The sequence below is a fragment of the Triturus cristatus genome, chromosome 8, assembly GCF_964204655.1.
Source record: "Triturus cristatus chromosome 8, aTriCri1.1, whole genome shotgun sequence".
In the NCBI taxonomy this organism is placed as follows: Eukaryota; Metazoa; Chordata; class Amphibia; order Caudata; family Salamandridae; genus Triturus; species Triturus cristatus.
The window spans coordinates 1,259,911,822-1,259,924,436 of record NC_140591.1 but is presented as its reverse complement, the minus strand read 5'-3'; the positions used below and the strand labels follow the sequence as shown (position 1 = coordinate 1,259,924,436).

The window sequence follows — 12,615 nt, the reverse complement described above, 5'->3', positions numbered from 1 at the left end:
GGGTCCCTTGCTCACTTTGCCACTGGATTCAAGATAGCTTGGCTGAAGAGGGCTATGAACCCGAAACCGGTCCCAGGATGCTTGTTTCCGGTCCAGGGAAGACATGGCTTGGCAGTTCGGGCTGGACTGTTCCCATGAGGCACAGGGTCAGACTGATTTGCATATGGTCATGTCTGAACTGGGGTGGTGGAGTGAGCTAAAGAATGATGATGGATTAAACCCAGATCAGTTGACTGGGGGTGAGTGTTTGATTTGCTCAAACGCTCTGTCCATCATCCCCTTTGGTATCGCTTTGTTCGCCCTAAGTTGGCAGGGTATGCCCAGACGTGGGTCCCTTGCTCACTTTGCCACTGGATTCAAGATAGCTTGGCTGAAGAGGGTTATGAACCTGAAACCGGTCCCAGGATGCTTGTTTCCAGTCCAGGGAAGACATGGCTTGGCAGTTCGGGCTGGACTGTTCCCATGAGGCACAGGGTCAGACTGATTTGCATATGGCCATGTCTGAACTGGGGTGGTGGAGTGAGCTAAAGAATGATGATGGATTAAACCCAGATCAGTTGACTGGGGGTGAGTGTTTGATTTGCTCAAACGCTCTGTCCATCATCCCCTTTGGTATCGCTTTGTTCGCCCTAAGTTGGCAGGGTATGCCCAGACGTGGGTCCCCTTGCTCACTTTGCCACTGGATTCAAGATAGCTTGGCTGAAGAGGGTTATGAACCCGAAACCGGTCACAGGATGCTTGTTTCTGGTCCAAGGAAGACATTGCTTGGCAGTTCGGGCTGGACTGTTCCCATGAGGCACAGGGTCAGACTGATTTGCATATGGCCATGTCTGAACTGGGGTGGTGGAGTGAGCTAAAGAATGATGATGGATTAAACCCAGATCAGTTGACTGGGGGTGAGTGTTTGATTTGCTCAAACGCTCTGTCCATCATCCCCTTTGGTATCGCTTTGTTCGCCCTAAGTTGGCCGGGTATGCCCAGACATGGGTCCCTTGCTCACTTTGCCACTGGATTCAAGATAGCTTGGCTGAAGAGGGTTATGAACCCGAAACCGGTCCCAGGATGCTTGTTTCCAGTCCAGGGAAGACATGGCTTGGCAGTTCGGGCTGGACTGTTCCCATGAGGCACAGGGTCAGACTGATTTGCATATGGCCATGTCTGAACTGGGGTGGTGGAGTGAGCTAAAGAATGATGATGGATTAAACCCAGATCAGTTGACTGGGGGTGAGTGTTTGATTTGCTCAAACGCTCTGTCCATCATCCCCTTTGGTATCGCTTTGTTCGCCCTAAGTTGGCAGGGTATGCCCAGACGTGGGTCCCTTGCTCACTTTGCCACTGGATTCGAGATAGCTTGGCTGAAGAGGGTTATGAACCCGAAACCGGTCCCAGGATGCTTGTTTCCGGTCCAAGGAAGACATTGCTTGGCAGTTCGGGCTGGACTGTTCCCATGAGGCACAGGGTCAGACTGATTTGCATATGGCCATATCTGAACTGGGGTGGTGGAGTGAGCTAAAGAATGATGATGGATTAAACCCAGATCAGTTGACTGGGGGTGAGTGTTTGATTTGCTCAAACGCTCCGTCATCATCCCCTTTGGTATAGTTGTGTCTGTGCATGCCAATGCGTTTCAGGTCAACATCATTGTGTGTGATGAGTAACATGGCCATGGTGAGTATGTTTTGTGTTGCCATAGTGGTGTGTCTCCCTCACATGTGTCACATCACCATGACTCACCTTATGTTGGTCACATTGTTGCAGTATTTGGCATGCACTGTGTTGTGTAGCAGATCGACATCTCCCTGAACATGACAAGTTGGAATCACAACAGAGGCAAGTATGGTGTACTGGTGAGTTTATTTACAAACATGTGTGAGGGAAGTGCACAGGATGGTGGGTGCTGTACATTGGTTTGGGAATCCAAAGTTCACATTGGAGTTGGAAGTGCTGGTAGATGAAATGTCCAGAGTAAAGTCCACAGTCATCTGCTACATTGGCCCAACATGAACCCTCCATGTCATGTGGGAGAGTTGTGTGCGATTGGACAAGGTGAACGGGTTGCGCACAAAGGACATTGTCCAGAACAGGTTTAGAGGCCCTGGGGGATGTGCTGGTTCATCTGTCTCTCACATGTCCTTCTTCGGACGACCCCTCTCCTTCCGGGGGGGGATCCTCATGTGCAGGCCTCTGCGATGCAGGGGACTCTCCGCCAGAGTCCTCCTCCCTCCCTGTTGCGCTGGCAGATGGTGTTGCGACAGATGTTGTGGCCACACAGGGGCGTGTGGACAGGTTGGTGTTTATCTGGCCCAATGCACCGCAGTAATTGTCATCCCATTTGGCCTCCATGCGGGCATGGTGGGCGACCTGCTCGTGTTGCATGTCCTTGAGGATCCCCACTACCTGGCCAAATCCTCCGGTGCTATCCTGGTACGCATCTAAGATGCGCGCCAGGTGGGGGTCATCATGCAGTCCAGACCCTTCTGCAAGGCACGCCCTGTGCCTCCCACCACTCCCAGCACCCCTCGCCACATGGGCAGGACCAGCGGCGGGACGCACAGGTGACACTGGGACCCCTTGGGTGGTGTTGCTGGTGGTGTTTGCTGTAGCTTCCGGGGGGGTCCTGGGTCCCTGTGCTGTGGGTGTTGATTGGCCTTGGTCTGTCCGTGTTGGCGGGGGTGCCCTGTCGGTGTCCAGATGCTGGAGGCGTGGGTACAGGGGGTGCAGATGTTGATGCTGCATGATGGCTCACACCGGAGGGACCAGGTTGGTCGTCGTCATCCGAAGAGGACAGAGAGAGAGTCAGACCAGAGAGCTCAGTGTCCGTCAGAGTCTGGGACTGGGTATCCCAGCACCACCTGTGTTTGGAAGAGACACACAATGTGAGTTATGTTTCTACATGCATCGATGGTTCACAAACATGACATTTTCTACTTTTCGCACAGATGCTTGCATGTACACTGCTTTTTTCCTGCTTGTCACAGATAGAGTTTGACCTTGTTGTTGGCCATTTGCCAGCATGGCCTTGTGCTCCCCACGACAGAGCTCAGTGTCAGACATCATGTCGGTCCCTTCCCACTCCCTGTGAGGCAAGTATGGTTCAGTGTGAGCATGCTGGGCCATGTGGGTGGGTGTAGATTGTCTGTGACTGCGACTCCCATCATACTCTTGGCTACACCCCCTTCCCAGCATGCCCATACTTCCTCCCTCTTGACTCTGCTTCCCTGTGAGGGGGTGTGACAGCAATGGCAAGATGGCTGACTGTGTAGTCCTGGTGTTTGTTGTTGGCCATTTGCCAGCATGGCCTTGTGCTCCCCACGACAGAGCCCAGTGTCAGACATCTTGTCAGTCCCTTCCCACTCCCTGTGAGGAGAGTATGGTTCAATGTGAGCTTGCTGGGCCATGTGGGTGGGTGTAGATTGTCTGTGAATGCGACTCCCATCATACTCTTGGCTACACCCCCTTTCCAGCATGCCCATACGTCCTCCCTCTTGACTCTGCTTCCCTGTGAGGGGATGTGACAGCAGTGGCAAGATGGCTGACTGTGAAATCCTGGTGTTTGTTTGGCTACAAGTCCAAAGTGAGCCCCTATGCTTCACACAGCAGCACCCAGTACGGGGTATCTTTTGCTGATACTTCAATGAGGTGTGTGTCAATGCATTGTACCCTTTGAGTTGTGTGGAGTTTGTGTTGGGGGGGTGACGCCACATGGTGGTACGTATGGTCAGTCCTCCTTCCCATCATGAAACGTGCTTCCATTGTAGGGCGTGCAAGTTGTCTTTCAGGATGTCAGTCAGTGGTGTCCTGCTTCTGATTTGCACACAAGCCCTAGCAGGGCCTTGTGCTCCCCACAGAAGGACCCAGTGTCAGCCATCTTGTCAGTCATTTTCCACTCCCTGTGATGTGGGCATGTTTCAGAGAGGTCTTGATGGGCCAATCAGGAGGGGGAGCATTATCTGTGACTATAGGCGCCATCATGCTTTTGGTTACACTCACTTCATCTGCATCCCCACTATTCCTTCCTGACAGTCAGCTGCACTGTGAGGTGGTGTTTTTGTGGTGGCAAACTGTCTGGCAGGGTGTATTTGGCTTTGTGCCACTGGCTTACTCTATTTGTTTGTAGGTTGGTGCATGTCATGACACAGTTCCCAATCACTATGAGATGGCAGGTATTGTGTTTGTCTGACTGGCATACACATCGTGGTATAATTATCTATTGGTTACTGTAGCACGGTGAGGTGAGGAGCACAGCCGAAAAAAGTCGGGGTTCCAGCTTACACTCCTGTGATAGCCTTCCAAATTTGTGCGTACAGGAGTAAGACAGGTTGTATTGATTCAACCTGTTTTTTTGTTTGTTCTGTGCTAATTTTGGAACATAAAGCACAGTTTTGCAATAGCATTTCATCTTCCTTGTGGTCCTGACGAAAGCTAGGAACACAATACCCTTAAGCTGAAACATGTAGACCCGCCATTTCCATGGCCCTTGTACAGTTATTTGTTTAAAACTGTCTATGCACTGATTTTACTTTGACACTAGGTTAGCACTCAATAAAAATTCTTAGTAGCCTGGTAGTCAATTTTAAACATCACCACCACTTTTTTTGCACTAAAACTCCTTCGCACTGCAACCTTCACCCATGACAACATTTGGAGACAACTCATATAGGGCTTATGGTTAATATTAACAGATTCAGTTTAGTGTATTACCTGTTAGCTCTCTTCGTTAATCTAGAAGGTTGTAGCACACAGATACACTAGGGTTTTTACCCAGTGGAATCCCAAATAATGATGCTTGCCACTCAAGTGGGTGATAGGATTCTATTCTCATAGATAGACTCAACTAAAGAAATAAGCCTGACTGGTTGTTGTAGCTTAACTTTTTTCCTAATCTTATTCTTTTCTAGACCAGCAGTTTTCATTCGTGTTGCTGTTATGTAGGCTGGGGACTTAATCCTGCTTGGTCTTTAAATATTTCCCTTGGACCCTTTTTTCGAATATATTTTGTAGCATATTTTGAAATTAACCAACACTATTGACGTTGCTGTTTCCAATAAACAACACAGAACAAGAAAGTCAAAAGCTGTGTATAGCTGCAGTGCGAATGGCTGATCGCGCACCTTACTCGAACATCCGAGCTTCTGGCAAACAAGCTTAACGCCAGTCTCAACAGAGAGCACAGAGGCAGGACAATCAAAATACTGGTTCTTCACGCACCGTATGCACTAAAAAAGGAGGCATGTCGTGCAGTTTATTTGGAGAAGGGCTTGCCTTGCCAACAAATTGATCCATGCAATAAGTACCAGCTCTGAATCTGACATCTTTTCAACCGAGTAAAGCTGGCACAATGCCACAGGCCACATCTAACATGAAATCTAACAAGTGTGCATTTGTGCATGCGTTTTCAATGACAAGCTCACAGAGGACAGGCAGGGAGATGTAAAAGTTTCCGGCGTGTTGAAAGCAAGGACTCCGTTAGAGGTGAAAGGATACATCCAAACAATAGCATTAGGTGACAGGAAAAACTCCTTTGAGAAGAGCCAACATGTTGTTGGCAGTGTCTCAATGTTGGAAAACGAGGCAGCATCTGTGAGGCCTGCACAAATAACATGACTACATTTGTCCTTCACTGGGAACCAAACACCCAATTGTAGCGCCTGACTCTCAGAGGGTAGCGTTGCAGAGCAGTCTGAGGCTTACTCAAGGGAGGTGGTGTGGGCTAGTAATCGCCATTTGCAGGTGCACAAAAATAACACTCAATAATTGATTGTCCAGTCTGTACTTTGCTTTATAAAAGTAAGAGTACATTTATTAAACACACACACCACTCAATACTATGCACCAATTTTCAAATATACATAAGCTGTTGGAATTACTTTGTGACATTGCATAACATCTCCACCCCTCCCGCAGGTTGGGGTGGAGTCTAGTACCACCACTCCCATGTATGCACACCAACTTGCCCCCAATGCAGTTAGTTGAACATAACCTGGAGCAAGGGCCCTGCGCACTGGCACCATCCCAGTGGCGACCCACCCCCATTACCTCAACAAGCATTAAAGAGGTAAACCTGCCTTGGTGACACATGACCCTGACTGAGCATCTCCTACTGACCATAAAGTATGCACCTCTATATCTTAAGGGCTAGCAGTCTGGGGTCTTCACCTAAGCGCAGCAGCAAGAATCCATGTTTACGCACACTTTAGAATGACAGTACTCATCACCTTGGTTGAATGACATCTCCTTACACATGTGACTTACAGTCCCTTCAAAAGAAGTACTCCTGCAACTTCACTTCTCCTGCAGTGCGCCTCTTCACTTTAAAAGGAATCACAGGTAAAAGCATGGGATTACGTAAATACAGCCAGACCCCCTAGCAGGAAGGTCCAGCAACATAACTCCATTTAGCTTAACATCACCTTACACATGTGACTTACAGTCCCTTCAAAAGAAGTACTCCTGGCAACTACACTTCTCCTGCAGTGCGCCTCTTCACTTTAAAAGGAATCACAGGTAAAAGCATGGGATTACGTAAATACAGCCAGACCCCCTAGCAGGAAGGTCCAGCAACATAACTCCATTTAGCTTAACATCACCTTACACAGGTACTTCACTTTACACGTGTGACTTTCAGTCTACCTAAAAAGAAATAACCAATAGTAAATGCATTTCGGTGCAATTACACCACTTCACCTCCAGGGGATGCCCTTCTCCAGACATCCCCAACTCAGCCCTTCACTCCATGATGCACTTCATAGTACACCCTCAGCTGTAGAACATAAGTTCCAGCCTAGAAGGTGTTAAAGGCTGGCTGAGCCCTTGAGGGGTTATTCTTTCAGATGCCCCATGAAACTTAGGGGTGGACTGTTCTTCTTTATGCTGGGGGAGACTGCGGTGCTCCTGCAGCCCCCCTGCACCCCTTTTCCATACATGAGGGTGTCCCCCCCTTCTCTGGGGGCCACAAGGCACCAACACTGCAGATTTCCAAATGCCTGGCGAGGCATTATGGGGCGCTTCATGCTCCTCTTTACCAGCCCCAGCCACTGGGAACACTCTCCTCTGCCCTCAGGGTCTCTGATTCAGCAGGGTGCTGTCTTCACTGGCTCCCTGCGCCAGCCTTTCGCCAGGCTCTCCTTCTGGGCCTCTCTTCTCCCTGCGCAGAGGCCCCTGCTTCTGTGCACCAGTCCTGGGCTCTTCTCCTGGTGTGGATAGGGCCCTGGGGGGAGTCAGGGGGTCTCTCCTTCCAACTGCCCATTGCGCCAGACTCCAGCACCTTCACCCTCAGCAGACCACACCCCAGAGAGCTTCTCTTCCTGTGCACGCACTTTTTAAAAGTTGAGTAGGGGGCTGGCAGGAAGTCTCTGTTGGTCCTATCAAACAGCGACACATCACGTCCCTGCCCCTGCTCCCTCCTTCTTGTCCAGCCTCTGGGCTTGTTCAAAATGGTGTCGTCCAGGGTTTGTGGCCACGTCTGAAGCCTCATCCCCCACGCTGCCTTCCCTCCTTGGTGCAGCCTGGTGCCTGGCACCCAGTGACAGCTGCTAATTGATGAGCCTGTAGCCCCTCCCATCTTCTCTTCGTATAGAGGAGGCCCTAGCTTGTGGAAGAAAGGTTATCAATCCATCCAGCTGAGGTCAGCCGTCAGCCTGGGTCTGGTCCTGGCTGGCTCAGAGAAATATGACAGTTCTGGATGACCCAAAAGCAGTACAAATATGACTTTGGACTCTGCAGAATACTTATTTTCACATTCGCTACATTGGACTTAAGTGCGTGTCTGGAATCTGTAGGCCTAATGGAAGTTAATCTAGCCATGGGCCCCACATTCCTATTGGGGAATAATGAAGTGAAAACACAGTAAAACACACTGACTTTCCCTGGCATGTTTCTTTCCAGGCTATAAAGCCTATTCCACGTCACCACCCAATACTGCATAAGTCCTGCCACACCATTCACTTTGTAGCTGCTCCTGGACTGCGCACGCTAGGAATCTCCCCTGCGCAGCCTGTACACGTGTGTACGCGCGTGTATACATGTCTGCATGTAACCAGCCCGGTGTCCCTTACTCCAGCTGCTGCGCAGTGGCCTGGTCAGGCGGGGGAACACCAGTAAAATCCCCATGCAGTCTCTTACATCCTGAGTTCACTGTGGGTGAGTCTCAACTTATGAGGCTCCCCCACAGTAAAAGCTCAACAATTAGGTGCTCAAAAAGCGAAAAATCCGGGCGGCCCATAGTGTCAGAACCACCTTCTAACACTCAAGAAAGCGTGTTTTTGATTATACCGCGAAGTCCGCGCAGGAGCAGTGGAGGCCTTTACATAAACACCAGTTACATTACTCTAGGCCAGTTTTTTTTCTCTTTTTTTTTTTGAGGCGTTGGAAGATTAAATGATTTGCCCAGAAACACAGCATGTTGAGCCGACACCGAGACTCGAACCTGCTTCCCCAGCTCAAAAGTATGCAGCTCTGATCGTAACGCCATATGCTAATGTGCTAATGGTTGGTAGCAATAGACCGGAATCCCCCTATGTATAAATCGAAAACATCAAACTGCACTGTCAAACCCAGACCTCATAAAAGGCTGCAATTATTACATATACTTTTCCAAATCAAACGCACATAAAGAATACAGGCTTTGTGTTTGTGGTTCACACCCACCTTTTAGAACTGCATCTCACAGGCACATTAGTCTGCACAATTTGGAGAAACGTCCGGGTTTCACTGTCACTGCAACTTAAACAATCGGGACTGAAAGCGATCACAAAAGTGATCGCTATTGGAAAAAAACAGGACCGCGAGTGGTGTGCGCGCGCGCCACAGCGAACATGTGTTTTCAATTATCGCGCCCGTGTCTGGGCACGATAATTGAAACCACATGGCCTTTGGTGCGCGTAATAGACACCAATAGGCCATGGACGGAGCAATGCGTCTGCCTTTTGCCTATTGCGTGCCGTCTTTTGGAAAAACACGCACCAAAGGCCAATCGCGGAAGCCAAAAGGAAAAGCACATGCACGAGCGTGTGTGAATCCAGGCTCCGTTTTAAAACCCCCTACAAAAGGGCTCTCGCCTGCGTGAGCAATTCTGCGCACTGCAACGCTAAGGCGCAAGCCCTAAAAACAGCTTCAAAGTTTTCTCTGTCTGTACAAATTCTTAAGACTACAAAAGGATCAATCTTTTTGGACAAAAAGGGGTGGTGGAATGAAAGAGTGGTTGTCAAGCTGACACCTGATCAGGCAGCTAAGATTCTTGCTTCCAAGAATACATCTGTAGAAGAGAATTTCAATTTCTCTCATTTCTCCCTAGGTTATTCATCTGATGATGTATCAAACACATGTTTAACTAATCATTCCACTTCTCATGACATACCTGCTCATATTTCACTTATAAGTTTGTAAGTATTCCATTTACACTTTGAAGAACCTTCATTCCAACAAGATGTTAATTCTCAGCAAGGTGATTTGAGTGTAGAAGCTTGCTCTGGTTACTCCAGGACATCTCGTAATTGTTCTTTACCTTCTAGGTTTACAGATTTTTATATGTATTAAGTTTTCTTTAAAAGGAGGAGGATGATATAATGATGATTATCAAGACACAATTGTAGTGTGTCTTCTATGTTTATCTCTATGTACATTAGGTTCTTGTACGTACATTAATTCCAGCGTGGTATTAGCTGAAGTCAACATGTATATGTTTGAACGTGTATTTCTCGTGCTGCGATTTCTCTTCAACAAAGACAAAATGCATGCAACAGCCAGATGCACCCTGATCCTCACTGAGGAGAAAAGTGATCCAGCGCACGGCCAATACCTGATCAGGGATCAATACTCGATAATATCACAGAACAATGGCCCATGCTCATTCACCCAAATCCCTGATGCGCTGGGGTCAATTTATGTTATGTTATATAATACTTATAGCGCGCACTAATACTTGAAAGTGTCCTGGCGCGAATGCTGCAAGCGAAACCTTGTGGAGAGGCCATTTAGAGTGCCCCTAGGAATAGAAAAGTTTTCAATTGCTTTTTGAAAAGCCTAAGGTCTTGGATGGCACGAAGCTTCAAAGGTAGTGCATTCCAGGCAATGGCTGTTTTGACTGAAAAAGATTGGCCACCCAAACGAGCCCTATGAAAGCGTGAAACTATCACCTGACGTAGTTTGGCGGATCGCAACAATCTATTAGGAATATAGAAGGCAAACCGCTTTTGAATGTAGAGAGGGCCAGTATTGTGCAATGCTCGGTGAGCCAAAATTTGGGATTTAAATTGCACTCTTTGGAAGACTGGCAACCAATGTAAGTCACAAAGTTGTTTTTTAATGCTAGATCGACCTGAGATGTTGAGCAGGAGTCTAGCAGCGGCATTCTGAATAGTCTGCAGTTTATTAATTAGGTATCTGGGGGAACCCAGATACAAAGCGTTAGCGTAGTCCAGCCGAGAGAGAATCAGGGCACGAATCACGGCTTCCTTAGCTGACTGAGGCAGCAAAGGGAGAAATCTTCTCAGAACCTTAAGAGTGCCAAAACACTGGCCGACCAGTTTATTAATTTGATGGGTAAACCGTAGGTCCTCCGTGAACCAAATCCCAAGATTTTTTTCAAGGAGAGCCCTCAGAGTGCGGGCGGGGGAAATTGGAAGGCCATAAAGATGTTCTGAAATCAGAAGGAAATTGTCCATACAGGAGAACTTCTGATTTGTCCTCATTACATTTTAACTGAGCAGCGGCCAGCCACTTAAAAACTGCCGAAAGACAGTTCTGGGCGGACCCGGTAGACAAATCTGAATCCTTCCATGTAAAAAGAAGTTGCGTATCATCCGCATAGGCCATTATTTTTGCACCTAGTTCCTCTGCCAGAGACATCAAAGGTGTAAGATAGATATTAAAAAGCAGGGGACTCAAGGTGGATCCCTGCGGGACGCCTGTGGAGACCTTCCTCACTGTCGAGGAAAAAGGCGGCATCCAAACCTGCTGGGACCTGTCCTCTAAGAAATATTTTAGCCAGTTCCACACATGGCCACCAATACCAATATTAGCCAGGCGAGATAGAAGGAGCCGATGGGGGACCGTATCGAAGGCGGCACAGAGATCGAGTAGCACTAAAGCTGCTCTGCCGCCCGCATCAAGGCACACCCGAATAGCTTCGGCCACCTCCACCAGCGCAGTCTCGGTACTATAGGCTGACCTAAAACCAGACTGCGCGGGGTGCAGTAGGCCGGAGGATTCCACGAAGGCTTCCAGTTGCCGAAAAACAACCTTCTCGCAGATTTTAGCCATGGCTGGGAGGAGAGAAATAGGGAGGTAGCTAGTCGAAATAGAGGGGTCAAGAGAGGGTTTTTTCAGGAGAGGAAGAAGTTTAACCTGCTTCCAGCTACTAGGAACCATAGAGGTCTGCAGAGAGAGATTTATGATTCTATTGACCTTCAAAGAAATCACCTCAGCAATGCCAGCAAACACTCTGGCCGGAACCGGGTCAGAAGGAGACCCTGATTTGAGAGATTTTAAAATAGCCAAGGTATCACATTCCTCAGCAAACGTGAACGTGGAAAAAGAGGAGGAACAAACTGGAGAAGTCGGCAAAATCAGACAAGAGGAATCAGTCAGGGAAGAAGAATCCCGACCAAGACTGTCCTGGATCACTTGAATCTTTTCAATGAAAAAAGACGACAATTCCTCACACCGCTCTAAGGAAGCTGGAAGGGGAGTTTGTTCCGCAGCAGGGGATAAGAAACTTCTGACGATCGAGAAGATGTCTTTACTGTTGTTCTTGGCTTTGGCAATACGAGCAACAAAGAAACTACTCTTAGCTGCACTAATAGCAGCATAATAATCTCGTTGGGCCTTACGCAGGATTGCCTTGGCTAAAGGGCAGTAATCCAAGCGCCAGATGTGCTCCAATGACTTGCAAGACAGTTTAAGAGCTCTAAGGGAAGGCGAGTACCAGGGTTTAGGCGGGATAACCCTAGGTCGGCGAACGTGGGGAGTATTTGACACTGTTTCCACACCACAGGCAATCCATGAGGTAAAGTCGACACATGCAATCTCAAGGGCGTTGGTAGGCGGAGGTTCCGTCAATGCCAACGTCTTTGCAAGGGCCGGAATATCGATCCTGCAAGACTGTAAATTATAAGCAGGACGAGCACAAGGGGCGAATTTTCCGATAGACCATGAAAAATGAAGCAAATAGTGGTCAGACCACGAGACCGGTAGAGGGTCCGGAGTTAATATATCAAAATTAGAACAGATCAGATCAATCAGATGCCCCCCTTGGTAGGTGGGTAGTTTAATCCATTGAGTTAAATGAGCCAGATCACACAGATCATCGAGCTACCTGGAGCCCGGCGCATCCGAGCAATCAAGATGTATGTTAAAATCCCCAAGAAAAAGAAATCTAGGGAACCGCAGGGCACGCGGAATGATCACATCATCCAAGGCCTTCAGAAAGCCTCCCGGGAAACCCGGGGGCCGATAGACCAGTGCCGCCCAAGGTAAAGTGGGGAGACAACACAATGGAAAAGTCAAGAGCCTCGCCGTCTACTAGCCCCACAGAGGCTTCGCTGGAAAATGACCAGATATCTCTAAGAACTATGGCAATACCACCTCCTTATATACGTTCAATACTTTTCCTTCTAA

The 12,615-nt window shown here is 48.5% G+C and overlaps 1 long non-coding RNA gene across 4 annotated transcripts in view; it reads right to left on the bottom strand.

The window, feature by feature from the left end:
- LOC146805686 (uncharacterized) overlaps positions 1-12,615 on the bottom strand; it is a 165,054-nt gene that overhangs the window by 83,147 nt on the left and 69,292 nt on the right. For 3 of the 4 annotated variants that reach the window (XR_014967880.1, XR_014967878.1, XR_014967881.1), the window contains one exon: positions 1,918-2,852. The exons of the other annotated variant lie outside the window; for it this stretch is intronic. This is a non-coding gene — a long non-coding RNA (uncharacterized LOC146805686). Of the gene's footprint in view, positions 1-1,917; positions 2,853-12,615 lie in introns of those variants that run through there. 4 annotated transcript variants of the gene reach the window in all.